The 26789-nt window shown below is 37.8% G+C and overlaps 1 long non-coding RNA gene across 1 annotated transcript; it reads right to left on the reverse strand.

Annotated features, from left to right (window-relative positions):
* Positions 1–4654: 4654 nt before the first annotated feature.
* On the reverse strand, positions 4655–26212 carry LOC103094509 (uncharacterized). Its single transcript, XR_008915641.1, has 4 exons — positions 26120–26212; positions 19830–19973; positions 6723–6944; positions 4655–4775 (listed from the first exon to the last, which is right to left on the reverse strand). It is a non-coding gene; the product is annotated as an uncharacterized LOC103094509 (long non-coding RNA).
* Positions 26213–26789: the final 577 nt, after the last annotated feature.

Consider the following 26789-nt stretch of genomic DNA (forward strand, 5'->3'; position numbering starts at 1 on the left):
AAAATTGACACTCAAAGATTAGACAACAAGTTCAAGATATCATACCTATTAAATGTTAGAACTAGGACTTATAATTAAACATTTGAACCTGGAATTGAAATCATAAGAGCTAAGAAAAGAAAGGAAACAATAGATGCCAAGTAATTAAAATTATATTCATTAAAAATGTTTATTGAACAACTACTATTTACAAGTTAGTATCCTGCAACTTAATGGGGTATATGAAATACACAAATAACAGGTATACTTATACAACAAATTTATTTGATAAATGGCATGTTGTTTACTGAGCAGTATGTGAGTACTGGAGAGATAAGTTTATGTAAGATTCAATCTCTGTCTCTGAGGACCTTACAATTAAACTGGGTGATAGCTATAGAGATGGCTAGAATCAACATAAGTCTCTGAGGAAATTTAGCTTGGAAGTGAGGTGGGAAGAGAAGGGCAGTATGGAGGAGGTAGAGAGGAGAGTCTGAGTTGTGGTCACTCCATGAAATGAGGTGACTGATACCAAAGTTTAGCCTTGTTTCTGAGGGGTTTGGGTGCCTGTCTCCTAAGTAATTGGATTCCATATTTATGTCAGGGAGAAATGAATCAGAACCATGGATAGAGTCATAGGACTTCAGAGCTGGAAAATTGATTTAGCTTAGTCTCTTCAATGGTTCCAGTCTTTCCCCTCAGACCTCACAATGCACTTTTATTATGAAATTTGTGTAAGGAATTAATCCAGTGGTTTGTCATACTTTTGGTGTTGAATGAGATGGAGAATTTAGACAATTAAGAGGAACAAGGGATACTGGTAGTATCTTCTGAGTAGTAACATTGAGGCAGGGATGAGTCTGGAGTATTTTCAGTATTTAGAGGAAGCAGATTGAATTAGAATGAAGACTAGAGATTAGAGAACAGCAGGAAATAAGGACAGATATGTATAATCAACAACAACAACAATTATATAAAGTGTCTACTGTATGAGGACATCTCTGCTGAGTGCTAGGGAAGCAATAAAGTTTAAATGATTCTCTACTTATTTTTAAGGAGTTTGTAACATAGTAGGGCAAGTCAATGCAGGTAACTAAACAATACAATAATACACATTTCAGAGTTTCAAAACAAAGTGAAGTCTTAAGTAGACTTCAAAATGTGAAGTCTGAGAGGAAGGTTATTAATGATGAGGTGATCAGGGTAGGCTTCTTGGAGGGATTGGCATTTCAGTTGGACTTACTTTAAAGGATAGTCACCATGTTAAATATTTGAGTAGAGGAGAGAAAGGGTTGGGCAGAGTATATTTTTACTTACAGCTTGACTGAATTATATAGTACATAGAGATGAATAGCATTAGATAAGATGTCAAAGGGACATAAGGATATAGTCCTAAGAAAGCACCTGTTGCAACTTCCTAATTTTACAGATTAAGAAACTGAGGCTCAGAAAGATAGCATGGCTTGCCCAAAGGTGACACAGGTAGCAAATTATAGAGCTAGGGTATGAAACCAAATGTTTTGGCTCTAAATCCAATGCTCTTTCCACTAGGATAGCACAATGTTTTAGAGTCCTTGAATTCAAAATGGCAAGAGTTTGAACTTTGTTATATAAGCAATAGGGAACCATTGAACATTTTTGAACAAAGAAATAAAACAATTATATGTATAAATGAAAAATATTCTTCTTCTAGGGAATGTATTTCTTACCTGGAAGGGATTCCCGGGACCAGAAAAAAGGCTAAATTTAGATTTGATTGGGCCATAGATAGTCACTCTCTTTGTAAAACCTTCTGCAATTTGGTTTCCAAATTCATTACTTAACTGAAATTGCTCTCCACAGTTCACAACAATCTCTTAATGACCAGATCTAAAGATTTTTTCTCAGTCTTCATCCTCCTTGACTCCTCTGTAGCCTTTGAGATCTCTTTTTGGATACTTAGTTCTATTGGTTTTCATGATATTCCTCTTTCCTGCTTCTCCATCTTCCTGTCTTATTGATAGGTCTCCTTTTCAGCTTCCTTTGTTGGTTATCTGTCCAACTCATGCTCACCAACTATGGATTTGTACTCTACTTAAAAAAAATACCTACCTTCTGACTTAGAATGAATACTGTGTGTTGGTTCCAAGGCAGAAGAGCAAGTAAGGATTGGACAATGGTGGTTAAGTGACTTGTCCAGGGTCACACAGGTAGGAAGTATCTGAAGCCAGACTTGAACCCAAGACCTTCCCTCTTGAGGCCTGGCTCTATATCCATTGAACTACCTAGATGCTCCCTGTATTTAAATTTCTTTTGACAGTCATAAAGGATACTACAGTGCCCATTTCCTTTCTACTCACTATTTCCTCCCTTTTCTCTTTCATTTTTCCTTCAGTTATTCTTTTTTCTTCTCTTCTTGTTTTCTTTCTTCACAAAACTGAATATAATAATGAAAAGATATAGAACTGAGAATTGTACAACAGAGAAATATTCCAGGGCCAATCACAATTTCACTATTAGATTAGTTTATAGACCGCAAATAACTCAATGACTTTTACATCCTCAATGCATTTCGATTTGCCATCTCTCAGGTCTGGAAGTCTTATTGATCAAATGACAAGATGCATAGGACGATTAAAATAAATCTTTAGTAGTAATGGGGGTCCTGTAAGTACAATCACTTGTATGAACTTGAACAGTATCAGTAACACCAACCTGGTCATGAGGAAAATAGGATTTGTTAGTTGGGGCAAGATGAATTGAACAGGAATTGCTCTTCAGTGTGGGTTGTATTGGGTCTCTATTTTGCATTTAGCTGTTAAATGGCTGAGCAGTGATTATTTTCTCCTTACTCAGTTGGTTTATACATTGTATTAGAGGATAAGATTTGGTTGTCTTTTGAAAAAGATTTTAAGGCAATTCTTTGATACAAGACACTCAGACTGGTCTAGGAACTACATGAACCAACTTTTAGAAATTTTCCCAAAGGGAATGGTTGGGTTTAGAAGCAGGTTGGTTCATTTGTGCTCAAAATGAAAGAATATGAGAACTCTTGCTTGTTACCTAATCAGATCAATGTGTGATACTTCCAGCACACAAGGCATAATTATCTAAAACTGGAATGAAAAAAAAAACAACCAATAGCGAGCATTTATAAAATCTTCAAGATTTGCAAATCACCTTTCGTATTATCTTATTTGATAACACAACGCTTCTGAAAGATATGAGCTATCATTACCCAAAGGTTACAGATGGGAAGACTGAGGCTGAAAAGGTTAAGTGATTTGCCTAGGGTCACACAACTAACAAATGGTTGAGGCAAGATTAGATCTTGTGTCTTCCTGACTACAAGTCCTACATTCAATACACAGTGCCACCTAGCCTGCAGTTAGGGTGTTCTTCCTACTACTTTATTGAAAAGGTCTAAAACTGGGCAGTGCTATTTCTAATCCAACCTTCATCAACCCTAAAAGAAAAGCATTTAGAGTAGCACTTTTTTTGTAATAGTAAAGAATTAGAAGCAGAGTCGATGCCCATTGACAGAGAAAGGAAAAAATTGTGGTATTCCACAAAAATGATGAATATGAAGACTACTGAGAATCATGGGAAAATATATGAAATAATTCCAAATGAAGTAAACAGAACCAGCAAAAATATGCATTATGATTATGAAACTGTAGATGGAAAGAATAGTAATAATGATAACAAGAAACAATATTATATAATGAAGATGATCAAAGAACTGAAGACAAGATGACAAAATGTACTTCTCTTTTTTCTTTGGAAGGTGTGGCATATTGCCTCTATTCTCAGACACAGGTGATATTGGTTGGCTTTCCTGTAATACTCCCCCCTCTTTTTTCCTATTGTTTCTTTGTTACAAAGGATGTTTAACTGGGAAGGAGAAAATGGATACACTTCGAAATGAAGTTGATGCAAAACCAAAAGAAAACAATGTAAATTAATAATCTGCCCTGTCTCCATGGAGACTAGTACAAAGTCGGGTACATGGGGGACCCTTGGTAAATGCTGAATGGCAACACCCCCTATGTTCCTCCAAGTCTATTTTGTTTTCTCTTTTAAGGAATTTGCTTTGTATTTAGAGCTTTCAAAAATTCCTTAAGAATAAAACAATTACTTTACTTTTTTTTTGTGGTAATGCAATGGAATAGTAGACTTTTAAAAGCTGATTAAAAAAAAAAAACCCTTCTAACTTCATCTACGTTCCCAGAGAGATGCTGAAAAAGAAATAGACATGCCTGAGTTTTTCCCTAAAGGCTGCCCCTGATTAGCTTTGGAGGATATTGAGTGCCTTCAAAATGCCTACTAATGTCAAGCTCCTTGAATGTAATTTATCCTTTGTTTATCCTCTTGGGTGATGAGAATAGGCATTTATCTGCAACTTATATTACTCCAGCTTTATTGAACAAAGATTATTGCACAATTCCTGGTAATGTTTCATAACAAACAAAGCCAATGCAAAGGGTGAAAGCTCCACAGACTATTCAACAACAAGCACCTGAATTTTTGGAGAGAAAAGAAAATGCTTGATTATAATGTGGAAAACATCTGGGGATACCAGCACATTTTATTTTTACACACATTAGGTAGGCACTTACCTAAACTTCTCCCCCCCCCCCCGGGGCAAAGAGATTAATTATGGAGAAAAATACCTTATAGTCATAAAGAGGCTTTTATTTTTCTATTTATTTAAATAGATTTGTATTGATATCTTTTGCTTTTACATTGCCCAGATTTCCTTTTATATCCCTCCTCTTCATCCTTCCCTGAGAGTCATTCATTGTGCCAAAGAATTACTTTAAAGGAGAGAAAGAAAGGAAGACAAAAGTTCAGTAAATTTGTCAACACAATGAATAGTGTTATATATAGGATGTTCTACTCGTGTAGATAGCAACCTCTGCAAAGGAGCATATATATGTGTGTGGTATCTTTCCATTTCTTTTCTTTGGGGCTAAACTTGTTCTTTTAAAATTTTCAACATTCATTTTTTGGTTTTTCTATTTAAGTTACTGTAGTCCTCTTATAGTTCCATTCATTTCTCTTTGCATCAGATCATGTAAGTCTTTCCATGCACATTTCATTACATTTACATAAACAGTTTGTTTCACCATTTCCCAGTCAATGGGCATTTTTGGTTTGTTTGTTTTTTTCCCCCATCACAAAAGTGTTGCTATTAATATTTTATTGTTTGTGGAGCCTCTTTTTTTTTTGTTAATGACCAAATTGAATATGCCTTGCAAATGGCTAATAGTAATATAGTAAAATCTCTTGATCAGAAAGTACAGAAACTTTTATCACATTGTTTAGCACTTATTTTTAATACCATTTCAGGATATAGTAATGAAGTGGAGTAACATAGATATCTTTCAGAGGAAGGGTCTAAATTTGTTCTGGGGTTGGTGTCAACCTGTCTTTTCTCTTGGCATATGGTAGACACTATGTGAATGCTATCATCATCATCTAGGCATAGGTAGGGGGACTGAAAAAATAAATAAGCCACTGTCTCTGTCTTTGAGGACTGGACAATCTTATGGAAGATAGAAGACAATGTGCATCAATAGCTATAGTACAGTAGAATAGTAAAGGCATAAATAAAATGTGAAATACCTAAAGAGGAACTTCCAGCTTTGGGGATCAGGTAGGACAATGAACTAGTTTGCACTTAGTCTTGAAGCATGGGAAAGATATCAAAAAGCAATGATGGATAGGGCATCACAGCTGGGTGATCTGAGTAAATTCAGGAAGGCAGGAAAAGGCAGGATAAGTGAGTTTTTAGTGACTCTTGCTTCTAAAGTTCAAGCTCTGGTTTTGCTCCTTATGGTGAAAATTTGAAAAGCCACTTATCTGTTTGAGACTGTTCTTCATCTTCAAAATGAAGATGTTGCTTGTTCTCCCAGGCCCCTTCTAACTCTAACAATCTGAGCCTGGAGAGCAGGACTGTGAAATGTGTAAAAGGAAATTAGGGGAATTAAGGCTGGAAGAAAGTTGGAGTTGGATTGTGGAGGGGTCTTTAATGCCAGGTTAATGAAGCTAACCTTTATTCAGTAGCAATGGGGAGCTATTGAAGGTTTTTGACTAAGGAAGCAATTTTACTTTGGAAGATTCTCTTTGCCTTTCTAGATAGGGCTTTAGGGAGATACCTATGATTTCATTAGTACAATATAGGGAATTTCCTCATCTGGAAATCAATGCCAGGCAGCACTTTCTCTGTATGTAGAGTCTGAGAGTTGTCTAGAACACAGAGAAATCAAGTGCCTCGTTCAAATTCACCTGGCCAGCTAGGTATAGCATTCGAACTCAGGTCTTTCTGCTTTGAAGTCAGCTGTGGAAATGAAGGTATTGAACAAGGTGACCAATAAGGCCCCATTCTAGCTCTAAATCTTAAAAAAGACTGTGGGTTGGGAAAGTTATTCTGGCATTTTTTTTAACTTTCCCCACTGAATTAGTCAAAAGGAAAATTCAAAAGAACTTATTATTTATTACAAGTTATATTATAAAGCCTCTCAAAATTCGTATACTAAAGAGCTCTAGAGAAGAGATTATGCAAGTAACAGGATTTGTTTTCCACAGTTCTTTCATTTGGTTTTTTTTTTTTTAATAATTTAAGAAAGAGTTTCTCATTGTCTGAACCTTACTTGGGAAGAAGACATTGTATATTTTTTCTAAACATCGCCCCTGAATTATTTTTCTTTTCCTGCCAAAAACAAGACCTGAATGGTGGAACTTAGCAGCCAAGTACTTACCTGGAGTGGATTCCCCCCACCTCTGCATTTCACTGCATTTCATTTACTCCTTGTCTTCTCTCAGATGGTTCAGTAGCTCTCCGACAGGACCTCTCTTCTTTTCACCAGTGCTGATGTTCTCTTGTAATCAACCATCCAAACAAAGGCAGAAAATGCAATTTTACTCAGCCTTCTGCTGAAGTGAGTTCTTTGCATACAGATTATGTCAGGCGAAAGGAATGCCTAGGGTTGAAAACACCACATCACCAGCAAAGAGTTCAATGCCAAAGATTTTGGAGTCTGAGGTGGAACGAGCAATTAATCGTGGAGGGAGAAGGAATGATTTAGATAATTGAACCAGGATTGACAAGCAAGAAAACTGAGACTCAGTCTTGCATTTGGGATTATCTATATATAGGACTGAATTTCTATAGAGGTCAGATGGATTGTAGATCTAGTACAACGCCCTCATTTTAAAGAGAAGGAAACTGAGGCAGAGAAAAGATGAGGCAGAGAAGACAAAGTGATTTCCTCCAGACAATAGATTTAAAATGTTAGAATGGGAATGAACCTTAGAGGTCACCAGTCCAACTTCATCATACATAATAGATGCTTAGTATGTGTAGAAATAAATTGGATTTGCATGGGTCACCAGGACTACTGCTACTGAGTTGTAAATTCTTTAAGGGCAGGGACAGTATCCTATTAATGACTGGTTTGGATGGACAATACTAGTGTTCATTCACATAAAGCCAAAGGCTTAAAGGTGAAAGGAACCTGAGAACATCTGGTCCAAACCTCTCATTTTACAGATGAGGAAACTGAGACCTAGAGAGAGGAAGTGACTTACCCAACAACATTTTATTTTTGTCTCCAGACTGAGTTCTTTTCCTACAATGTGTCAACATGGAATCTAGGAATCCCAAACTTGTGGCCTAGTGAGGTCTGATGAACCCCAATTTTCAGGACTAGCTTATAGATTGGAGACCCCAAAACTTGTACTTGTTCCCTTTTCCCATGGGAATCTACCCCGAAGGGAATCCCAAGCTAGCAGTTTCAGATTGAGTGGAGACCCTCAGGGAAATAGACAATCCATTTCAGGTGGGAGCTAAGTCCAATTTCGAGTGACTCTTTGGTGCTATAGGCAGCGCATCAGTCTTGCAAACTGAAGGGCCCAAGTTTGATCCTCAGAAGGGGGGTGTGATATACTGGGAAAAGGCTTCAGTGATATACTGGGAAAAGGCTTCTGGAGACAGTCACTCGATTTCTGATTGGTTTTAGCTCCCACCTGAAGTTGTTACAAGGGAATCACTTTAAAAGACTGATATATATTAATTTAAGGTCGCCAAGGAATCAGCTATGTAATTCCTAAATGAAAAACTCAAGTCAGCCGTCAGCCTTTTTTGGAGTTTAATTACAATAGGAGCAAGAAAGGAATTAGAGATATATATAGAGAGAGAAAGGGGAGAGAAGGGAATAGGGCTTAAATACCCCTTCTGTTTAGGCTGGGCCAAAAGGCCCAAGCCCTTAGATAGCTGGGGCAAAGAAAAGAGATCAGTCCCTTTCACTCACGTGTCCAAAATGGAGAAACAGTCTCAGAGGCCCCCACCTTCAGCTTCCTTCAGAGCAAGCTTCCTCAGAGACCAGCAACCACACCGACCCAAAAACTCAACAACCACCACCTCCGAGTCTCCAGACCCTCCTATCTTTAAGGAAACCATCCAAGTTGCCTCCCCTCAGTCCTCACATCTACCAATCACTCTTCATCAATTTGCCTGTCAATGGAGGCTCTCGCTTAACCCAGGACCGCCCAGAGGTTTCTGGCTTTTTGCACATGTCTGTTGAAGGTCATATTTTCAAATGATTAAATCTATACTCCTTTGCTACAGCCCTTTCTAAATCCTGTTAACTTGAGTATGGTAGAGATTGGAATAATTAAATTTTGATCTAGGCTGCAGCCCTTACTCAATCCTATTAGGACTGAATAGGGTGGAGATTTATTCCAAGTATCTCCATTGTATCAATTCTAAATCAATCAAGACTCAAAGAAATTCCTGTTCTATGCTTAAGCATAGGTCAAAGTCCTTTCCATTGTTCAGCAAAGGGTTTCTGTCCTAAAGTAATCTTAAGAAGGGAAGAGAAGGAACCTCCCATGCCAATGGAGTTCCCATTCCAATAGACTATCAGTAAGAAATTTTCCAAGTATGAAATATCCCAATGGTGAAATTTTCAACAATTATAAGTCTAAGGAAATTTGAGGTTTACAATCCCCCCTGATGATCATTGGGAGACTAGTCTCCCCATTGATCATTTAACATAATCATTTTGTAGTTCTAAATTCACTTCTAACTAAAGATATACACAATATTCAATTTTCTAGGAGAAATTAGAATAGTGAGAGAGGAAATAGAAAAGAAAAGAAAGCAAAACCAATGTTTGCTAGGCGCATTGACAGAAAGCCAAATTAGGGGCAGTCCCTTTTGGCATAAATGTTACAATAAATGTTCAATCAAAAGTTCAGTCCAATCAATCACATCCAAAGTTCATTCTTGATCTTCTTGATGAAGTGTAGGTTTTTGGCATCTTTCTGCAAAAGTTCATTCTCTGGATATAAAAGTTTCAAGCTTCTTTCTTGAAGATCTTTTCTCGAACAAAATCAAAATCTTTGAAAATTTTTTATAACAGTAAAATCTTAAACAAAAGTCTTGGATTTTTATAAAAATACAATCTCAAACAAAAAAATTCAAAAATTCTTAGATTTTAAATTAAAATACAATCCCCCCTGAAGTAAGTATTTAAAAAAATATATCAAGTTTAGCTCAGAATGCAATGTTCAGTTATGGGGGTGTATGTGTCAATTATCAAAAGAATAGAAAAATAATCAAAAACATAAGAAAAATTCAAAATAGACCTTGTATAGGTCCAGTTTAAAGTAATTTCTATCCCACAAGTATGTAGGACAGAATGCAGTAATATTTCACTTAGCCATTTGTAGCCAAGACTACAGGAAGTTGCCATAATATAAGAAGAAAAGAATTAGAATTCTATTTTGATGGGGAAATGTCATTCCCTTGTCTGATTTTTTTTTCTTCAGAGATATAGGGAGCCAGCATGATAGTCAAGCTTTGTACTTGTTTGAGTACTTCGAAAGGAGTGTAGATACAAGGAAGTCCTACGACTTAAACATAAGTTAAGCGTCGCAACCTTGAGTCTCACTTTAATATTTCATGTGTGCTCTATTGGCACTATTCAGGTTTAGTCTGTGCTCCTTGTTTTTATCCCTTTTCCTGGAATCAGACACAAACATTAATCACAGTCCTATAATATTTTATCAATAAATGGCAGGTTCCCATAGTTTAAAGCTTTTAGGCATATATTGATATTATAGCAAGAGTATATATATTAACTTGTATTACTGCAGGGAAAAAATATTAATATTAATTATGTGTACCTTCAGTACAAAAATGAGAAAAAAATCAAATATTCTGATCAAAAAATAAAAGAAAAGAAATAAGAAAAAATAAGAAAAAAAATCAGTAATTCAATATATTCTTGAGAGAAAAAAAACCAGCATCCATTTGTCTATGGATTATTATCTCCAATTCTTATGATAAGATAGAGTCACAATTCATATGATAGGATAGAGTCAATCAGTCTCAGCAGAAGATGCTTTCTTCACATGTGAGCAGTGAATCCAAGAGTCTCTTTCTCCAATCTTTATAGATGTTGGAGTAGTTAATAATATTTGGAATGGTCCTTCCCATGAAGGTTGAGTTGCTCCAGTTCGCTTGAAATTCTTGATATAAACTTTATCTCCTGGGTTCAGGTCATGCAGAGAAAAGTCTAATGGTCCAGCTTGTACTGCAGCTCCGGATTCATGAAGTTCACGTAGTTTGTGCTGTAACTCCTGTATATAGGAAGCAATAGTAATATCTCCCCCTAATAGCGATGTATAAGCCGGGGAGAAAGGCTTAGCCTGTATAGGCGGATGTCCAAAAAGCATCTCAAATGGTGAAATATGTAAGTCTCCTCTAGGCCTGCTTCTAAGATAAAATAGGGCCAGAGGGAGAATTTCAGGCCATTTTAAATGGGTCTCAGTGCATAATTTGCCAATCATAGTCTTAAGTTCTTTATTCATCCTCTCCACTTGGCCTGAGCTCTGGGGGTGATATGGAACATGGAATTTTGGAGTTATCCCCAAGCAAGAATATATTTGATTTAAGACAGAATCGGTAAAATGACTCCCTCTATCGGAGTCAATACGTGCTGGTAGGCCAAAACGAGGAATAATTTCTTTTAAAAGTATCTTTGCAACAAAATCTGCTGTGGCTCGGGTCGTAGGAAATGCTTCCGGCCATCTGGTTAGTTGATCTACAATTACTAGACAAAATTTATAACGTCCAGCTTTTGGCATTGTAATGAAATCTATCTGTAGATGTTCAAAAGGTGTGTAAGCCAGAGGACGTCCCCCAAAGGCTTTTCCACGATATGCATGTTGGTTATATGCCTGGCAAATAGGGCAGGCTGAACATACTTTAGAGGCTACAGTAGTTATACCAGGGGCTATCCATACTCTCTTGACAGAGTCCACGATGCCCTGGGTGCCAAAATGACCATTTTTATGAATAGATTGGCAAATTTGGTTATAGAAACTTCTAGGGAGCAGGGGTTTTCCTTCAGGTGACACCCATACTCCATTAATTTGTTTTGCTTTAAATTTTTGTTTCCATTTTTCCAATTCCTTTTCATTATAGGAGAGTGATAAATTTAAATTATCAGTGGTTGTTAATGTTAAAATTAATCCAGGTCCTTCTATGGCTGCTAGTTTTGCAGCGGCATCTGCTCGGTCATTTCCTCTAGAGACAGGGTCAGAGCCACCTGTATGGGCAGAGCAATGAACTACAGCTAGGGCTTTAGGCAGTTTGAGAGCAGAAAGAACTTCATTAATAATTTCTGCATTAGCTATGGATTTTCCAGCTGAGGTTAAAAATCCTCTTTGGAGCCATAGCATCCCGACTGAGTGACAAATGCCGAAAGCATATCTAGAATCCGTATAAATTGTTGCCTTTTTATCCTTGGCAATTATACAAGCTTGTTTTAGAGCTATGAGTTCTGCTCCTTGAGCGCTAATGTTAGAAGGTAGTGAAGCTGACCATTCAGTGGCAAATTCTGAGACTACGGCAGCTCCAGTGTAACGTATGCCATCCCTCATAAAAGAGGAACCATCGGTAAATAAAATCAGATCTGCATTGTCTAAGGGAGTGTCCAAGAGATTATCTCGAGGCTTTTCTGCCATGGACACTAATGTTTCACAGTTATGTAGTGGTTCTCCTGAAGTGGGTAAATCTGGAAGCAAGGTGGCAGGGTTAAGAGTTGAACAGCGTTTCAAGGTAATATTTTCACTATTTAATAAGGTTATTTCATACCTTGTAATTCTCTGATCCGAGAATGCCTGTGTTCTATGTTTTACCAATAATGCTTCAATCTCATGTGGGCACATTATTGTTAATGGACATCCCAATACTAAATCAACGGTTTTTGTTACTAGTAAGGCTGTAGCAGCTACTCCTCTAAGGCATGGTGGTGCTCCTGCTGCTACTGGGTCTAGTTGGGCAGAATAATAAGCAATTGGGCGCTGAGAAGGTCCCAAAGTCTGAGTTAACACACCAGAGGCTACTCCTCTTCACTCATGCACATATAAAGTAAATGGCTTGTTGTAATCTGGGATGCCTAGAGCAGGGGCAGACATGATAGCCTTTTTCAGATCTGTTAGAGCTGACAAGTGTTCAGGCTCTAATTTGAGGGGTTCAGGAACTGAATCCTTTGTTAATGCTATAAGGGGTTTAGTGATTTCCCCATAGCAAGGAATCCATTGTCTACAAAACCCTGTTGCTCCTAAAATTGCTCTCAGCTGTTTCTTAGTGGTAGGAGCACTCAATTTTTGAATGTTCTCAATTCGTTTTGGAGAAATATAACGAGCACCCGCAGTCAAGATGAATCCCAAATATTCTACTTTTTGGAGACACCATTGAACTTTATCCTTAGAGATTTTATGTCCTCTTTTGTGCAATTCCAAAAGAAGGTGTTTGCTATCTTCTTGACATGTTTCTGCATCTGTTGAAGCCAAGAGTAGATCATCTACATATTTGATTAATTTGCTATTTTTAAATGTTATATTGTCTGTGTCTTGGCTCAAAATTTGCTCAAATAAGCTCGGACTTTCGACATAACCCTGTGGCAGCCGACACCAGGTATATTGTGAGCCCTTCCAGGTGAAAGCAAAAATATGCCTGGAGTTTTCATGTATTGGTATGGAAAAGAAAGCTGAACACAAGTCTACTACTGTAAAGTATGTAGCTGTGCTAGGAATAGATGAAATAATAGTATGTATGTTAGAAACTACAGAGTGTCTCTTTATAACATGATTATTCACTGCCCTTAGATCCTGTACGAATCTATAGATGTGTTTGCCATCGGGTCCTTTTTTTGGTTTTTTAATTGGCAGGATGGGCGTGTTGTATTCAGATTTGCAAGGGATTATTATTCCCTGTTCTATTAATGAGTTAATAACTGGTGTAATACCCTCAATTGCCTCCTTTGAGAGGGGATACTGAGGGATAGAAGGAGGTGGGCTAGATTTAGTTTTTATCTGCACAGGAACAGCAGATTTAAGTAAGCCTACATCAGAAGAAGATGTGGCCCAAAGAGACTCCGGTATATCTTTAGGTATTTCAAAAATGGAAGGTTCTTTTGCCTCCTGGTTTTCCGAGAGAAGTACAGGGAGTAAATTTAAAGATTCCTCTGGTACTTCTAATGATAATGAGCCATCTGGGGAGCAGGTTATTGTGGCTCTGAGTTTGCATAGAAGGTCCCTCCCCAGCAAATTTAAAGGGGAGTCAGGCATCAAAAGGAAGGAGTGTTGTACCTCTAGGGGTCCTACAGACACCATTCTAGGAGGAAGTCTTTTAACTCTTTGGGTTATTCCTGATACTCCCATTACATTCTCTGAGCCAATAGAATAACATTGTAAATCAGGTGTTCTCTTTAATACAGACCAGGAAGCTCCGGTGTCTAATAGACAATCATAATAAGTGTTACCCACTTTTAAGGTAACATGGGGTTCATTAGTATGGGGAGGGCAGTGGATAGGGACAACGGGTAGTAGGACATCAGGGTCTGGGAAATCAAAGGTTGTATCCTCTGATTCCTGTGCCCCAGCCCCCCCCGGGCACCATCATTGTGTTTGGGATATTCCTTGGGCACCCCCCTGAAGGGCACCTCTCTGAGGGTCATTAGTACCTCGAGTAATTTTTGGACGAGCGCCATTTCTCATATATTGTTGAGTATTATCATTAAAATTTTCTTCAATTTGAGCATTATCATTAAATTCCCAATTCCTATTTCTATAATTCTGGTTTCTAAAGTTCTTATTTCTATATTCATTATAGTTATTTCCATAGTCATTATTATAATTTCTAGAATTCTGGTTTCTATAACCATTATCATAATTTCTATAGTTATTATTTCTAAAACCATTATTAAACTGTGTATTCCTTCCAAACATCTTAAGAAAGGTTCTACATTCCATCATTTTGTGGCCCTTCTTCTCACAGAAGTGGCAAGTAATGGATTGATAATTGGATTTCTGGAGAGGGGCAATTGTCGTTGGTTCATTATCATGCCCACTTTCTAATTTAGTTATCCTATCTATTACACATCTCATTTTTTTCTTCATTTCCTCCATGTCATCATTATTCTCTTTCTCCTTTTCTTCATTTCCCTTAAAAACATATATAGCTGTTTTTCGCAATTCTTCAAGGTCCATATCTGACCATCTTGGGCATTGTGTTTTAAAATAATTTTTAATTACTCTGCAAGAATTATTTACAAAGATTCTTCTAACTTGTCTTAAACTATTCTCTTTATTTAAGTCCCAATCTAAGTATCTGTCCCCAAACTCGATAATTCTGTCCATAAATCTGGAGGGTGTTTCGTTTTCCTTTTGCTTAATTTTTTCCAGTTCCATCCACTTATCTGTACTGTCCGCACATTCCTTCATGGCCGTGAGGATGGCCTCTCTACAACGGTATAGTTGTAGATAGTCCTCAGGATTATTATAGTCCCATTCGGGATCCTGAGATGGCCAATGTGCTGCATTACGCCCCCGGGTTTTGTTGACATGAGCAATTATTTTATTTTTTTCACGTTCACTTAAAAAAGCCTGTAGTAAGCTCTCAACGTCCTTGTAAGACGGATTATATTGAAAAAATATGTCTCCCATCTTTTTTGTTACTAGAAAAGGATCTTGTTCATATGTGGGGATATTTCGTGTAAATTCATTTATTTCTTGGGGAGTAAACGGTATCCTATGTCTTAAAGTCACCACATCCCCATTTCGTCCTATTTCAGGTACTTCTCTTAGAGGAAACAGGCCTCTAGTTGAATTTTGCACCTGTGGGTCAGTTTGACAAGGACAGGTTTCTCTAGGAGGACAAGATCTCCCTTGCATTGGAATTTGGTTTTCTGTAGGAGAAGGAACATGAGAAGCTGGGATTGCAGGGGAAGGGTTTTGGGGATTAAATTCAGACAAGATTTGCACTGCACGAGAGAAGCAATCTGTTAACTGGGCTATAGGGAAGGTGTTGTCCATCTCTATTTCAGGGAAGGAAATTTCCTCATTCAAAGGTTCAGAAACAGGTCTGTTTCTGGTAGAGTGGGTGTTTGCCCATTGATCCTGTAAGAAACATTTTAGATCTTCTAATTGGGCTTGCATTTTTTCCTCAATTTTTCCTATTTTATCTTCCATATCTCCCATTTTATCCTCAATATTTCCTATTTTATTCTCAATATTTCCTATTTTATCCTCAAGTTTTTCTATTTTATTCTCAATATTTCCTATTTTATCCTCAATTTTTTCTATTGTATCCTCAATTTTTTCTATTGTATCCTCAATTTTTTCTATTTTATCCTCATTTTTTTTTATTTTATCCTCATTTTGTTTTATTTTATCCTTATTTTGTTTTATTTTATCCTCATTTTGTTTTATTTTATCCTCAATATTTTTTATTTTTTCATCTCTAAATATAGTATTGAGGAGTACAAAAATGACAGTACCTATTAATATAAAAATTTGGAGGTATCCTTCATTCCTCAATGCCCCTACTTCTTCAGCTGCCATATAATTGTCAAAGAATGTAGTACTCATTTTTATATGTATATTTTGTAATTTCACAAAACACGTGGGGAGCAGGGCAAAGCAACAAACTTTCCACAGGTTTTTTTTTTTTTTTAATCCAGGAGGTTGTTCCTTAAGGGAAAGGATATTTAGAAACAGTTCTTCCAGCCAGGACTTTAGAGTCCTGTTGCTGAGATTTAAAAACAGCTGTTTTCTGTCTATCAGAGTCACACAGCTGGGAAGTATCTGAGGTCCGATTTGAACCCAGGACCTTCTGCCTCTAGGGCTGGCTCTCAATCCGCTGAGCTACCCAGCTGTCCCTTAAGATTAAAGGGAAGAAAAAGAAAAAACTGCTGATTCCAATTTAACTTAAGGAGAAAAGAGAAAAAGTTTTTTATACTCACGTGTTCTAGCAGCTGTGTCTTTAAGCCAAGTTTTTTTTTTTTTTTAAAAAAAAAGGACTAAGTGGTGAAACAGTATAGTAAAAAGGCAAGGAAAAAGTTTTATTGAGAGGATTCTTTAGACTCCCGTGTGGTCAGCCACAATGTTACAAGGGAATCACTTTAAAAGACTGATATATATTAATTTAAGGTCGCCAAGGAATCAGCTATGTAATTCCTAAATGAAAAACTCAAGTCAGCCGTCAGCCTTTTTTGGAGTTTAATTACAATAGGAGCAAGAAAGGAATTAGAGATATATATAGAGAGAGAAAGGGGAGAGAAGGGAATAGGGCTTAAATACCCCTTCTGTTTAGGCTGGGCCAAAAGGCCCAAGCCCTTAGATAGCTGGGGCAAAGAAAAGAGATCAGTCCCTTTCACTCACGTGTCCAAAATGGAGAAACAGTCTCAGAGGCCCCCACCTTCAGCTTCCTTCAGAGCAAGCTTCCTCAGAGACCAGCAACCACACCGACCCAAAAACTCAACAACCACCACCTCCGAGTCTCCAGACCCTCCTATCTTTAAGGAAACCATCCAAGTTGCCTCCCCTCAGTCCTCACATCTACCAATCACTCTTCATCAATTTGCCTGTCAATGGAGGCTCTCGCTTAACCCAGGACCGCCCAGAGGTTTCTGGCTTTTTGCACATGTCTGTTGAAGGTCATATTTTCAAATGATTAAATCTATACTCCTTTGCTACAGCCCTTTCTAAATCCTGTTAACTTGAGTATGGTAGAGATTGGAATAATTAAATTTTGATCTAGGCTGCAGCCCTTACTCAATCCTATTAGGACTGAATAGGGTGGAGATTTATTCCAAGTATCTCCATTGTATCAATTCTAAATCAATCAAGACTCAAAGAAATTCCTGTTCTATGCTTAAGCATAGGTCAAAGTCCTTTCCATTGTTCAGCAAAGGGTTTCTGTCCTAAAGTAATCTTAAGAAGGGAAGAGAAGGAACCTCCCATGCCAATGGAGTTCCCATTCCAATAGACTATCAGTAAGAAATTTTCCAAGTATGAAATATCCCAATGGTGAAATTTTCAACAATTATAAGTCTAAGGAAATTTGAGGTTTACAAAGTGGATTGTCTATTTCCCTGAGAGTCTCCCACTAAGACTGAAACTGCTAGCTTGGGATTCCCTTCAAGGTAGATTCTCATGGGAAAAGGGAACAAGTACAAGCTTTGGGGCCTCCAATCTATAAGCTAGTTCTGAAAATTGGGGTTCATCACACCTCACTAGGCCACAAGTTTGGGATATCTAGATTCCATGTATTTGACTCCTAAAGATCTAAGATTCTCAGAATTTACACTTCTGTATAAATTGATGATAGCTAGCTTGGTGGGTATAATCTTCTTGGGGGGGTCAAGGTGTACTGGTAAATGTTTAACAATTGGCTCTCTGAAAAAATGCATGCACAATACACCTTTCAGTTTAATCTGCATTACTACCATTTTCTTCATCACTTTCTTAAATCTAGGGAATCAACAAAACAGTAAATCAAATGCTGATTTACACTTTTTGCTAATTTTGAGGTGTAAATGCTCACCCTGAGAATTTAAGAGTCAGCTCCTCCTAGCTGGTTTGAGTTGGCTCCAGCATACACAAGGGTCATTTGTATTAGAAAAGAAGGCATTTATTGTAGCAGATGAAGAGTTCTATTTAATGGTATAAATTTAGACACTGGGGCATGTCATTTGTAGGGAAAATCTTAGGTGGAAGATTCTTCTCCACACCTCTAAAATCAAGCTGGCCCATATGTAAGTCTCTGTTTCTGTTTCTTTTTCCATTTGATCGATTCAATTTGGGATAATTCAGTTTTCTCTTTAGGGCTTCTTGATGTGCTCTGTGTGTGTGTGTGAGAGTGTGTGTGTGTGTGAGAGTGTGAGTGTGTGTGAGTGAGTGTGTGTGTGTGTGTGTGTGTGTGTGTGTGTGTGTGTGCCCATGTGTGTTGGACAACTCTAGCAGTCTGGTGAAGCCTATGGACCTGTTCTCAGAATATTTGTTTTTTACACGAATGATTGAAGGGAATGCTTAATTTCAGTAAAGGGGTTAGTGGAAATACGGATTTTGTAGTTTTCCTATCTGAGTTCATGGACCCTTGGAAACTATGCATAGAATCCTTGGGAAAGTTGCATTGCCTCCAGGTTAAGAACCCTTGCTTTAGAGTCTTTAGTTGTGGAAATGTGGTGTGAATAGCTATGGTCCACCTAGCACTGTTAATTTAGTCTACTGAACATAGATGGTAGGAATTATTGGTGCCATTGGGAGAATGCTGGTGTATATCAGGTAAGGTGGTGGGAAAGCTTGCTGGTGGTGTTTTTGGAAAGGCTTTTGGCATTTTATAGCCAGAGGACCTGCATTTGAATTTCAGATGTGCCATCTACTCTCATTGTGACCCTGGCCAAATTAGTTAACCTCCCTCAGCTTTAGTTTCCTCATTTATAAAATGAGAGTTTATGAAGAGATGACTTTTAAAACTTTAAGAACTTTAACATGATTAAAAGATGACTTTTCCCATCTTTAATACTATTATTCACGTGTTAGGCAATGTGGGAAAAACAGATAGATTTTCCTTGGGAAAGTTAATGTCCCTGGCATCCAAAGGCTAGATGGGACTATGACAATGTCACCATTTGGTTGTAACAAATCGATGACACAACTACAAGAAAGATGTTGGTTGATATTCATATTTAGGGCTGAAAGTGATCTTGGAGATCATTTAGTCTGACTCTCTCACTTTACAGTCCAGGAAATAGGAACCAGAGAGAGATGAAGTGATTTGTCAAAGGCCACAGAGCTTTAGTCTAAATAAGCATGGAACCCAAATCCTTTGCCATCAAATTCAAGGTTTTTCCCACCATATCATATTATTTTATTATTCTAGGTGGTGAAGGGTGTCATCTTTAACTCAAGTGATTAATTTGGTCTGTGATAGGTGATTACTGTCACACATACCTCTGGGCCAAACATCACTTTTGTAGTTCCAGGGAAAATAACCCAACTTGTCCTTTATTTGAGCAGAAATATAGATAGGACCCTCAGTTGGAAAGTCAAGCCAAATGCTTGTCTAAATCACATCTGTTATTTTTCTGACCAGAACTGGTTTTGCCCTCATGACAATTTCAGGGGACCAATTTGGTCCTTCTGCTTTCTGCCTGCTGTGAATATATTTTCAAGAAACTTGGGAAGGGAAAATCCTCACATTTGAATTATAATGTTTATCTTTGCACATTTAATTGTTCTTCTGCCTGCTTATTTTTTTAAACAAATTTTCTTCACATTCCCTATGAGACTATTTATATTATTTTTAGAATCCATTCTCATTGCTTTCTTATTCTTTTTACATTCTTACCTAACTACATTGCCCTCTGTAGACCTTTAACTATAATTCAAATGCATTTCAATTATTTTCTTTTCAACTTTTTTCTTGAATATTTTCCCTTTTTCTGTCATTATTTCCCCTAACACATTACAAAACTCTAATTAAAATTCCTCAGCCATTTCCTACTTACTCTAAATTTGACTTCCAAATGTCGTCATCCTCAATGACTTGCCTCATTTCACAGAAATCTTGACTTGGAAGGGAACTTAGGGATGATATAGTCCAATTCTTGTCATTTTAAATGAGACAACTGAGGTCGAAAGAAATTATTTCCCTAAAGTAACAAAGTAACTTGAGTTGGATTATTGGGAAAAAGTCTCCCTTGAGATGGAGGGGTTAGTGGGGTAAGATCCAGGGCCAAAACTAAGGAAGGTAGTTAGGTGGTACAGTGGATAAAAGGTTTGACTTGGCATTGAGAAGACCTCCGCACAAATCTTTTCTTAGAAACCTAGTAGTTGCCTGACCTTGGACAAGTCTTTTAGTTTCTTTGACTTATTTTCCTCATCTCTAAGATGAAAATAACACCTACCTCACAGGATTATTGTGAGGATAAAAAGATAGATAATATTTTAAACACTCTATAGTCCTAAAGATGCTACATGCATATTATTATTATAACCTCTTCTAATGAGGTCATCCTGGGCTGGGTAGCAAGACATGCTCATTACTTCTGCCAAAAGATGGATGGAGAATGTGATTTCTGATCCTGGACTGACCCCAGCCTTCTCTCTGGCCCTCCTACCAACCCCTCTAGGAAAGAAGGGGCTGGCCTTGGGAAATCTCTTTTAAGAAATCCCACACGGGGGGGGGGGGAGAAACCCTCCCTATCCCTAACCTTGAGCTCACCTCCTACAAATCCTAACTTGATAGATAATAGATAAAAAGATAGATAATATTTTAAACACTCTATAGTCCTAAAGATGCTACATACATATTATTATTATAACCTGTGCTTCCAGATTCTCTGATGTTTAGGTAATTATGTAGCCTTATAAGTCAAATCATATGTATGAATATAATACAAATTGTATACCCCTTTCCTTTTGAAAACCCATTTTGGTCAGTATCAGCTTTTAACTTTGACTGGGAAGATGCCAGAGGCTTGCCTTTTGTCCCTCATGAGTTCTGGCATCCAGAAGACTGACCTTTGACCCAAACTGAGGTCAAGTTTGTCCAATCAGAGAGACCCAGAAGGAGTGACATCCCTGGGTTTTTTTTAAAAGAGATGGGTTAGAGGAAGCAGCTCTCAAAATTTTGACTTTCCCTGGTTGCTGGCTTTTTAGCATACAGAAACAAGATGGACAAATTCAGATTACCTAGATTCAGCCAGTTGATTATTTGATTATCTCTCTTTCTCTCTAACTCTAACTTTTACTATCTAATAAATAATTATCAGTTTATATATGGTCTTCAGAGATTGTTTTTTAAACCCTTACCTATTGGCTCCAAGGCAGAAGAGTGGTAAGGGCTAGGCAAAGGGAGTCAAGTGACTTACCTAGGGTCACACAGCTGGGAAGTGTCTGAGGTCCAATTTGAACCCAGGATCTCCTGTGTCTAGGCCTGGCTCTCAATCCATTGAGCTGCCCAGCTGCCCCTGAGAATTTTAATCGTAACAATATGGTGACCCAAAGTCTGAACTTTTCTTGTCTTTTTTTTCCTCTGTTTTTCCTTGTCACATAAGAGTGACTTACTTATAGATTATAATGTTTTTTTAAAATAAGTTCCAGGTTTCTGAGAAGCTAAAATCTTCAAGGAGAAGCTTTGGGCAAGTTATTTTTCTAACTGTCCTTTTTGGTTGAGGGAACAGCAAAATTATTGTGATAATCAGACATTGAGAACCATGTGGCCTCTAGGGGGAGGTATAATAAGGTGGAGATTTAAACAGTTTGTAACCTAATTTTTTCCTTCTTTTTTTGGTGGTGGTGGTGTAAATCTTAGTTTAAAAATGTGAACTACTTATAGCATCCCAAGTAAAAACCCTTTACATAAATTGCTTATCTAATGGGAAAAAAAGGCTTAAAGATTAAGCCAGGCACAACTAGAAAAGAAGCTACCTTTAAAAAACTTGGTCTGACTATATTTATCTGGCTTTGATATGGCTCTTTTGATTTTAAAGATGTTAGAAAAATTAAAATAAGTGATTTGAAATAACAACTCTAAAGAATTCTATTATTGGTATGTTTGTGTGGTGCTCTTTGACAAAGGTTCAAACTAAGAGCCAAGTTTTTTTTTTTTTTTAAACCCTTAAAGCCACCCAGCTGCCCTCTAGGAGCCAAGTTTTTAACCAGTCTTTCACTACTTTTTCACATCCTTCTCATCTGGCCTCTGTGCCAGTATCAGAGCCTGTTCAGTCTTTTATTCCCCTTTCCCTCTTTTTGGGGAATCCTTCCCAAAGTTTCTTTTGCCCCTCTCTCCCCTACAAATACTTTTTAACAATTCCTGTGTGAAGTTGGGATTGATTTTCTCCTTGCCTACTTTTAAATTTAATCAACCAAAGCTTGAACACCCCAGCCACTTAGAGAACTCCACCCTTTCAACTCAATCAGTCAGAAACTTGTGAATCCTTTGATGAATTTACACCCTCATAGGAAGAGAGGTGAAACCTACAAATTCTGCCCCCCTAAGCAGTGCTAAGCAAATGTAAAGACTGCAATGGGTTCCCATAAAGTGAAGGAAGGAACAGGAAGTGCCATAAAAAAGGACTATAAAAGATGATAAACTTCCTGTGCAAGAGGTCTTCATTCTGAATTTTAGGGTTGAAGGAGCTTGAACTGGGACTGTGGTTCTTGGACTGCTTCTGGTAAGACTGCTCCTGGATCTCCTCCTTTTGTACTTCTCCTGGAGAGTGAAAAGCTGACTTTCCTTTCCTGGCTTTTAGAGAGATTAGTTCTGGAGAGGTCCCCCCTTCTTAGAGGAGGCTGGGTGGGTTGAACCCTTGCTTAATTCACTACCAAGTCCTCTGGCTGAGGGGTTAATTAGCTCTCTGAAGGTTGAGCTGGGGGCTGGAGCAACATTTAGGGTGATAAATTAGACTTCTTATTCTACCCTCTTTTTCACATTTCTCTACTTTCACTCTCTCTACCTTTTCTGTGAATAAAAGCTGCTAAAAGTCATTTTGACTTGAGCTGTATTTATTTTAAAATTGGCAACCACAATATTAATTTAGAATTCTCATATATTTAGTACAACCATAAAATTTAATTCCTTACACCTGACCCATTATCAATTTCTTTTTGCTGCTGTTCTGGTCCTCCCTCCCCTACAGATGCCATTTCTTTACCTTTCAACCCTACCTCACCCATTTGTCCCCCTACCTCCAGGTGTGACCAACCCTCTCTGATCATAGCCCTTCAATCTACTCTTGCTACTCCTCCACCCACTTGCTCTGTTCCCACTTCCATTTCCCCATCCATTCTCTGTTCCATTCCTAACCATACTTGTTTCTATCAGGCACAATGCCAAGCACTGAGGATACACAGAAAGGCAAAAAATAATTTCTGCTCTCAAGAAGCTCACATTTTAATGGGAGGGAAATATATAGACAGGTAGGTACAAATAAGATAGAGAATAAATTGGTGATCATTTTAGAAGGCAAGCACTAGTGTTAAGGGAGATTAGGAAATGCTTCTTGCAGAAGATGGGATTTTATCTGGGACCTGAAGGAAGTCAAATAGCCAGAAGATGGAGAAGGAAGAAGGGAGAGAAGTCACATGAGAAAAAAAGCAAGGAGGCCAGTATAACTGGATTGCAAAGTATATGGTGGGCAATTCAGTATAAAAAGGTAGAAATGTAGGAAAGGAAAAGTTTATGAAGTTCTTTTAAAACCAAAAGGAAGATTTTTTTAATTTAATGCTAAAAATAAACAGAAAAGCCACAAGGAATTGATTGAATAGTGGTGATGACATGATCAGATTTACATTTTAGGAAAATTACTTTGCAAGGTGAATGATAAATGGAGTGGAGTAGGGAGACACTTGAGGCAGGAAAATCAACCAGCAAGTTGTAAGGTGATGAGATCCTGTAACTGAGCTGATGTCAGTGTTATAGGAGAGAAAGGAATGTAAAGGAAAGATGTGAAAAAGGGCAAATTGATGTGACTTGGCAAAAATTGGATATGAGGTGTGAGTGAGAGTGAGGATCTAAGAAAGATACATCAGTTATGACAAGGGTGATTGGCAGGATGGTAGTGTCCTAGATTATAATTGGAAAGATGGAAAAGTTTAGAGAGAAAGATAATGAATTCATAAAAATGTTCAATTTGAGATGTCTATGGGTCATGAAATTTGAGATGTCTAATAGGCAGTTGGAGATGTGGGAATCAAGGTCAGGAAAGAAGTTAGGGCTAAATAAATATATCTGAAAATTGCAAGTATAGTGATAATTGATTCCATTGGAGTTGAGATCATCAAGAAAAATGAGATAGCATGAAAAGAGAAAAGGGTTCAGAACAGAGCCACGGGGACAGCCATAGTTTAGCTGATGCTTATTGAATAGTTATAAATTGGACCTTTAGATTTTTTTACTCATGTTTGATTCTACTGGCAGATTGGGTATACTTTTGAACAAAGGATAGGCAAGTTGGGGTACTTTTATGACTAGAATCCAGTAGACGAAAAGTAAATTTGGGATCACTTGGCACTAGAGAGATGGAGGTGGGCCTGGAGTCTAGGAAATGAATTTGTTTATTGATGACTTTATGGTCTGAAAGGACTATAAGCCCAGGTGAAGTCCCTTGCATCCCTCATTAGATCATAAATTCAGAGTTGGAAGGGACTTTGGAAATGATTAAGTCTAACCTCAATTTTAAAGATGTGGAAATTGAGGCTCAGGGAGCTTAGTGGCTTGACCGATCTTACACTGCTATTAAATGTCTAATCTAGAATGATAAAAAGTAGACCTTCCTAAATCTGCTACATACTCACTCTCTAACCCTGGACAAAATAGTTTTCTTACTCTATAAAATGAGTGGTTTAGATGAGATGAGATGACCTCTCTATTGCCAGACCCTTTTATGTATAAAAATATGTGAATATATGAATTTGGAGACAAAGCAAGTAGTCTTGTTTGACACTAGTTTGTCCAGTATATGAACTAGAGTGCTATGAAATTGTGAAAATGGGATTGACTGTCCCCTTGCCTGTTTTTAAATTTAATCAACCCAAAGTGTAGACACCTACTTAAAACTAAGTAGGGGAGGTCTGCAAGCCCCTTACTAAAATGGGTGACAATTCAGAATTGAATGAATACCCCCTGGGCAGTGCCAAGCAAATTTAAAGACTGAAATTGGTCCCTGTAAAGTGGAAGAAGAGACAGGAAGTGACATTTAAAAAAAAGGACTATAAAAGATGATGAACTTTCTGTGCAATAGGTCTTAATCCTAAATTTTAGGGTTGGAGGATATTCTCCTTCAGGACTTTGCTTTGGAACTTTGGTCTTTGGCTTCACTGGACCTGGGACTCTGGCTCTTGGACTTCTTCTGATAAGACTATTCCTGGATCTTCTCCCTTTGTATCTTCTCCTGGTGAATGAAAAGTTGACCTTCCTTTCCTGGCTTCTGGAGAGATTAATTTTGGAGAGGCCTCCATTTCTTGGAGGAGGCTGTGAGGGTTGAACCCTTGCTTAATTCACCACCAAGTCTTCTGACTGAGGGGTTAATCAACCCTGTGTAGGCTGAGCTGGGGGCTAGAGCAAGATTTAGGGTGATAAGCTAGACTTCTTATTCTACCCTCTCTTTCACATTTCTCTACCTTCACTCTCTGCTTTTTTTGTAAATAAAAGTTACTAAAAGTCATTTTAACTTGAGCTGTATTAATTTTAAATTCGGCAACCACAGTATTATCTTAAAATTCTCATATATTTAGTCCAACCATAAAATTTAGTTCCTTACAAAATAAAACTAGATAGATGCATGGAGCTAGATTTTGAGAGCCTTGAATGCCAGTGAAGGAATTTGAGCTTTGCATGAGGTGCCATTAGTGTTCTTAGAGTACTGGTGTGCCATGATCAAAGCTATTTATGTTTAATATTGCAGATGCTTTTGAAATCACTATGTCTAGTCTTAAAATGGTAGCCCTACCTTCAGATTCTCATAGCTATCTGAGACAAAGCTGTCAGAAACTGGCCCTTTAAAACTGGAGTAGATAGTTTAAAAAAAAAAGTTGAGCATCTGGTAGCCAGCCTCTGTCAGTGCAGTTCTCTCCTCTGGGAGAAGGCCCAGCTGTTGTCTCTGATTTTGACTAGGATTACCTTGCCCAGCTCTTCAACTTTTCTGATCCCAGGCCCAGCCTGCCAAGCACACACCTGCCTGTCCTACTCTCATCTACCCTCTGTCTGTAACTGAAGAGATTGTGTGTGAAGTGAAAAGCAAGCTGGACTCGAGAGTCAGAAGACATAAGCTATAAATGATACCTCACCACTTACTAGCTATGGAAATGTGGCCAAGTCATCTCCTTCTGGCTTTTCCCTCCTTCCCTGGCCCTCCTGTCCCATAAGGCATCCCAAAGCCTAATGGAGTAGCATTCCAGTTACAGTTGGAAGAGCTGCATTTGAATGGAAATTCTATTATAATCTGTGTGGACTCTCCAGACCTCAATTTCTTCATCTCATCAATGAGGCTTCATTAGTGTTATATGGCAGCCAAAAAGGCTAATGTAATTTTGGTTTGCATTGACAGGTATAGCTTCCAGGAACAGGGAAATAAAAGTACCTTTGTTCTCTGCCTTAATCAGACATGTTCATCATTGAACTTTTTTATGAAACACTTATTGTGTGCTGGGAGGGTTAGGTAGGTGGTACAATAATAGAGTGCTAGGCTTGAAGCTAGGAAATCCTGAGTTTAGATCTGGTCTCAGATACCACTGAGCCATGTTTGCCTCAGTTTCCTCATTTGTAAAATGAGTTGGAGAAGGAAAGGTCAAAGAACTCCAGTATCTTTGGCAAGTAAACCTTAAATGGGGTCATGAAGTTTCAGTAATGACTAATTGACATGACTACAACAAATGTATTGGGTTCTATATAGTGCAGAAATTCTTTCTTATTCTTAAACTGGAATTTGTAACCTTTTTTTCTCCTTTTAAATATTTTGATAATT

Source organism: Monodelphis domestica, chromosome 1 (genome assembly GCF_027887165.1).
Source record: "Monodelphis domestica isolate mMonDom1 chromosome 1, mMonDom1.pri, whole genome shotgun sequence".
Lineage (NCBI taxonomy): Eukaryota > Metazoa > Chordata > Mammalia > Didelphimorphia > Didelphidae > Monodelphis > Monodelphis domestica.